This window comes from Podarcis vaucheri, assembly GCF_965113315.1.
Source record: "Podarcis vaucheri genome assembly, chromosome: 8".
NCBI lineage: Eukaryota > Metazoa > Chordata > Lepidosauria > Squamata > Lacertidae > Podarcis > Podarcis vaucheri.
This window is the reverse complement of record NC_138766.1, coordinates 49,709,197-49,715,794: the sequence shown is the minus strand read 5'-3', so window position 1 is coordinate 49,715,794 and position 6,598 is coordinate 49,709,197. Positions and strand designations below refer to the sequence as shown.

General features: G+C 38.3%; 1 protein-coding gene across 9 annotated transcripts in view; it reads left to right on the top strand.

Annotated features, from left to right (window-relative positions):
• The window catches only part of ZNF521 (zinc finger protein 521), a 305,760-nt gene that overhangs the window by 2,384 nt on the left and 296,778 nt on the right, over positions 1-6,598 (top strand). The gene's annotated exons all lie outside the window — the stretch shown is intronic.

Below are 6,598 nucleotides of genomic sequence, written 5' to 3'. Positions count from 1 at the left end.
AGTCCTCCTTTGGGTTCTGTCCCATGAACAAGCAAACAATATACGCTGCATGTGAGTGTGTGCGTGTTTCTGTTGATACCATAGGAGTTGCTCATATAACTTCTTGCAAGCTTAAGAGATGGGTGGCGGGTGGGGTGGGGTGGGGGGAGTCCAGTTTGTGTTTGTCCCAGCTGGAGAAGGAAGTTTTTTTAAACGGGGAGGGGGGGGGAAGTGGGTGGGATTTGCTGGAATGTGGTGGTGGAGTAGAGGAAGGGAAACAGAATGGAAGTTCTTATTGATCCGGAGGCTGGAGTTCCTGGAGCTGGAGCTGTGTGCTGGAATGTGGGAGGGGGGCGGGGGTGATGGTGGAGCAGATCACGTGAAACCTCCCCCCTCCACTTTTTTTAGGGGGAGGGAGGGTTTAGAAGATGGGTGGGGGTGGAATTGATATTTGAGCACCAGAGTTAAGGGGTGCTGAGGGGAGGGGAGCCTATGAAGAAAGGGGGGGGGAATGCGCAGGAGCCTCAAGTAATATACACACAGGAATCAGCCCTGAGGAGGAAAGAGCAAAGGCCCAGAAGTGAGGACAAAGGGCGGCTTGTGAGAATGTGGCTGGGCCACAGGAATGTCCTGGGGAGATTTGGTCTGTGCTGCCTCCCTCTTTCAGCCCAGTGGTCTTGACATGCTGCCCTCCCTCAGTCATCCTTCTCCGCCCCATCTAGGACGCTGTCACGCATCCCTCAGATTGGTGCTGCCAGCAGGATTCCCTTCTTCAAAAATCTGTTGTAAATACTCATATCTTTCTTTCCTTCCTTGCCCCCCTCCACCTCATTCCTTTCTCGCACTGCTACTGTTGCTAGCATCCCCATCCAATTCACGTAGACCTTCTCAGTCATATTGACAGTTGACCTATACTATCATAACAGGACTTGCCCTTCCACAGCCCCCCCAACAAATTTCTTCCACCCCAGCAACTGTAGGTGGAAATCCAACACAGCTCCTTGTAGTTTTTTTGTGTGCCCTTTTGCTGTGAAGAGAAAGGCTACTACTCGATCTCTCTGCTACTGGAGGTAATAAAATACAAAAGGTTGACAAAAGAGCTAGAGTTTCTCTCCTGTCCTAGGCTGAAAGATGTGAGGACACTGGTGATGGCTTACGTGTCATATTAGGGCATGGGGTGTGTGTGTGAAGACAGTATCTGAAGTTTTGGAAAGTTGGCCTGTAAACACGGCTGGAATGAGTTTGGGATGTGACTGAATTAATGGGTGATTTAAATCAAAGTACTAGGCCTAATTCTGTATGGTAAACCAGGTTTTGCTAGGTTGAAGTCAGTGAAACATTGGTTGTGAGGAGGCACTAAGGTCAGCCTGTTTACATATACAGGCCAGGACAATAGTGATTTGTTTGGCTGGTATAAAAACTCATTTCAAAAGTTTACCTCTTGGAGACCTGATTCAAAGCTTCAAGCAGCATGCATCCTCCTATTTACTCCAATTCTCCACATCTCCCTAGCAGTGTATATTAAACTTGCTTCCCCCACATTTGATTTTGACCCATATATAATTTTTGGTTGACTGAAGTTTATACAGTTCATTGATGCTTTAGTCTGACAGCTTGTAAGGAATGAATTTGATGTTCTTCAGCTACCTTTTAAAATGACTTCACAATGAGAGTTCTGTTGATTGTGCATATGTTTATTTCCTGATAGCTTCCCTAAAGAGGATTAATTTACATGCAAGCAAGTTTTTATGGCCAATAAATAAAGTCATCAATTGGTTAAATTTATGGGGAGATGTAGAAAAGAAACTGAGTTGGAAAAAGCCCCTCATTATTATACTTGTGAATCTTTGAGAACTGGCTGAGCATGCAAAGTTAACCGATAAATGATGCACAGTTGTACTTAACGCCAAAATTATATATATATATATATATATATATATATATATATATATATATATATATATATATATCTTTTTAAAAAATCTCCTCGTGGAAACAAAACACTTATTTTCCAAAAGGATTTTGGTAAAGAAAATTATTTATTAAAATAAAGATGTAGCTTCAGTTTTCTGTGTGCTCATATAAAATATAGTCTTTGGTCTGTATCAACAGCCTATGAGCAGAGAGAAGTATCCCAATGTCATTGACAGTAAGTATTGACCGAAACAAGCAGTGGCTTATTTAAATGCATAGGTTACACATTCCTATACATTATTCTACTCATTATCCCCTTTAATCATAATGCATGCTAATGTCATCTGAAGTATCATGGTCGATGCAATATTTAGATTGTTGCTACATAAATTAATATTCTTTTCCATTCAGCTGAATATTTTTTCTTTGTTATTGTCCATTTTTGAGCTGGCTGGCCTTATTCAAAGGAAAATATGACTTTGGAGTACTGAAGCAGTTGAGAGCTTAAGTATTTTGCTTTCAGCACTTTTAAAAAAAAACAAATCACATGCATCTTTGTTTTCAATTAGGAAGGTGCAGATTTGAGCTGAATCATAAATATTTGGTACAGTTTAATAAGGTTAGTGTGGTGCTAATTTAGAGCCCAATCTGCTAGCCATGTCTCCTCAGGAGTAAGTTATATTTCTTTTAATGGGACTTCCAATTAATTCTGCTTATGTTCCTAGCCTTACATCACAAGGTTAACGAAGTCTGCTCAGAAGTAAGTTAATTCAGTGGGGTTTATACCAGGAAAGTTGGATTAGTATTGCAGCCTAAGATAGTTTTCTTACTGTAAAATGAATAATGGCCAAATCATTTAGAAATAAACAAGAACTATAGCTAAAAATCCAGTTACAAACTTTTCAGAGGCAAACCAGTCATGTGAGATACATTGTGAAAAGCTACCATAATCAATGAGTGTTGACTGTGAATCAACAAAAACTATTAAGTAAACATTAATAGTGCCAAAAAAGTGTTAGGATAGGGGTGGTAATCTGTAGTCTAAAATTAAATTTGGATCAGTGTCTGGCTTAAGTAAAATTATCATGAAATAAAGGTCCTGAGGCTCCAGTCTATTTGTTTAATGGAAGGGGGGAAAGAGGCTTTTTTGTACTATTGACACTTCTGTTAGCCTGATTTGAAACTTGCATTCCAGGGTAGTTGTGACATTAGGCAGGTGTATTATCAAAATGGCAATTTGGTTTGGAATATTACTAATAGTAAGTAAATTACAGTCAAGCTATGGATTTTATAAACTTCATGTTCTTGCTCTTTGTGAAATGTATTTATTTAAAATAAACCTGTTCTTCATCATGATTATTGGCTGGGGAGAATGGCGAGTGGGATGGGATATGGTGGCTGTTGAACTTGTGTTTAATTATTTTAATAGCACCATTTAGCAGAATTCTATACAAGCGTAATGTGTTGTGTGTTGCTTGTTGTGAAAATCTCTGAGAAGTATAACTGTACACTGTGGCTACCATTTCCCAATGAAAAACTTACAAGTTATGCAAATGAATTGTGAAAGAATGTATTCAAGTGTATCTAGATGTTGGGGTGAGAGCATTATTTATTCACTAATGCTTTAAAGCATTATATATTTTTTTGGAATTTAAAAGCCAGAACCTACAGGTTGCTTTTGACATGAGATTTGACAACCTTGACCTGTGCTTTTTCTCCATTCCCTCCCCCTTCCCCACCCTCCTAGTCATATATCCCATTTCTTCAGGGAGCTCTTCACTATACAGTTCATACCTGAAGAAAACCTAGCATTAAATATTGTTGTCCAAGTGTCGTATCCTTCCTGCCACTTTCATACTTGGTAACCAAAGGTCAAGATAGGCCTTTCTGCATGTGTGAAATTCTTCCTAGGATTTCCTAAGCAATGGAGGCAAGGAAGAAAGAATACTTCCAAGTGCTTAATGCCACCATTGGAAAGGATTAGCTTTCCTATAATTCAGTGGCCCGTGTTACCGACCTATTTTTCTTGTTTGCTTTTTTTCTTGTGTCTTTTAAAATTATACATTTTTCAAATTATATGTCCACTTATACATCCGAATTGATCCTCCTTGCTGGATGGGGGAAAGATACCCAAAATTGTACATGCATTCTAAAACCTGAAAGTAAATTCCATTGAGTACGATGGAACTTTTAAAGCAAGTATCATTTCCAAATAAGTATGTTTAGGATAGAGATGTAAATATGTTTATGCACTGCCATCATTTTTGAACCAAAATAAGGTTCTGTTTATTACACCAGTTACTTGTGGAGGGATAACCACTGGAAATTGTAGATGTAAAATTAGCCATAACGAGGATATTGACATGATTTGAGACTTAAGTGTTTCTATTACTTAAACATTTCCCCTAGTGCAGTATGTGTTTCATTGTACTGTTATGCAGACAGAGTTTCATAAGGCTTTATTAATTTTATGTTTCTTGATGAAGGACACAGTGTATTTTACTCCATGTACTACATTTAACATGCCTAAAGCATGCATTTATTTAGAAATATTGAAAATACTATGTAGTAAGACCCTGAATTGTACTGTTTGAGAAAATTCAGCCATATTTTCACTTCTGAATTGTTGGAAATGTTGAAAAACATATTTTCTATTTCCAATTACATATTTAGACATATTGTTTCATTCTTACACATTCTGGAGAGCCAAAATAGATTTTGCATAGAAAAGCGCAGAAGTGAGAACTCTAATTTAGGAATAGTAACTCAGAAGGGAGATTGACATTCAAAGAATAGACCATACTGACTAGATATTAAAAGACATTAGATTACTTCTCATAATATAATCTAAGGAATTCCATATAGACAAAAATAGTAATTACTGTTGGTAGTATCCCTGAAACCTGCCCATCCCCAGTCTCATACTGTTGTTCTAAATGACTTTATCTGAAATGACCAATTTCTGAGCGCTATAGCATTATATTCTTAAAAGGGAGGGGACAAAAATTCATAAAATTCCAATTGGCCTGTAAAACCAAAAACATCTGTGTTGAAGCAGATTGCTGCTTTTTTGTGTGTCTAGCCAAAATTGGGCAAAATTGAGAATAGTCAACATGAAAGCATACAGACACATGTACAAAGCAAAATTACATATTAGAACTGTCTTACAATATTCTTTAAATTCAGGCAGCTATCTATACAGTAGTCCCCTTTTCGTGTGCTGTCGGTTTACGCTCTTTCTTTGTTGATGTATCACAACACACATGTTAATCTGCCCTGTCACTACTGATGATTTGTAGCAATCTGAAATTATTAGATTTACTACAGGTATTCCAGACCTCAGTGGTGCACTGAGCATTGTTGCTGCAGCAACTGCCTTTGGCTTGTAGGGAAAGTGGGGTAGCATGTTCTCCCCAGGCCTGTTCAAATGCTTCCTGTGATATACAACTTTCAACTTTTTCAGAGCACAGATCCACCTTTAACTTAAGCATGCATTTGGGATCAGCTTGCTAATTATTATTATTTACCATAGATATGCATGGTTGTAGTGCTGCAAGTGCAATTCACCTGAGGTTAGGCTGCAACATGGTCGTAGGTCCCCATCTGCCCAGCTGAAGACAAATGATATATTAAGGATGCCAACATAACACTCATCATAACTAAAAATGTTTAAATTGTTAATATTTTGGCTGAATATTTTGCCATACCAGCCCCAGTTCCACTTGTATCATAGCCGCTGTTCATGGGACCACACTGGCGGATTTGGTGATTGTGTTGGTTACTAGTATAATAGTTCTGTGCCAGCATAGCTACATGGGTCACCTCCTTCAGCCATCTCACGGTGCAAGTTTAACACAGCAAGTTGTGGCATTGCATTGGGGTGTTAGTGACTGTTTTGAGTGTTGCTGTAGCAGTGTAGTGACCCACATTACTGAAACCCTTTATTTATGTTTGGAAGGAAGTATGAGAATCTTGTCCACAAATTGCTATTTCTCGTGTCAGTATAGCAGGAACTAGAACTTCATGAAAATGGTTGAAGAACAATATCTATTTTCCAGTGTTATGAGCTGAGCCTTCTTTTTCATTGGGCCATACAGGCATCTTACAATTAAGAGATTTTGTAACTGCCCCCTGAATTGTTGCTGAATTTGTCTGTACTGCGATACGTCTAATATGTAAAGATAACATTTGCAATGTTGATCCAGGATTTCTTGAATGGCTTTGTGCTTCCCCTTAATTCTTGGGCTGTAAGCTGCAAGTCTTTACAGCTTAATAACATCAGTTCCTCTGTTACAAACCCTGTGCTGTAATGTTGAAATTCAAAGAATAATACTTGACTCCAAAAGTTAGCTTGTTAGTGCTGTCAGTATTAATGTGGCAATAAATGTAAATGGGAAAACTAAGATGATTTTGGGTTCCAGTATACTTTGTGACTTGAGTGATTTTCAGTGTAAATAGCATTATATTGGAATGTTATTTTTAAACTGCAAATGCAGTTTAAATCACAGCATGATGTATTTCCCCATATGTATTTTGATTTTTTTGTTGTCCCCTGTTGTTTTGTCAAAGGTCAGGATTGGTCCCATTGGGAGGAAAATGTGGTCTTGTGTTTCACTTTTTTGCCTTGGGGTCTACATGCAGCTTAGCAAGAATTATGTATGCCTTATTTGTTCATGTTTTCCTCTGGTTGTGTGCATGTCTGGCG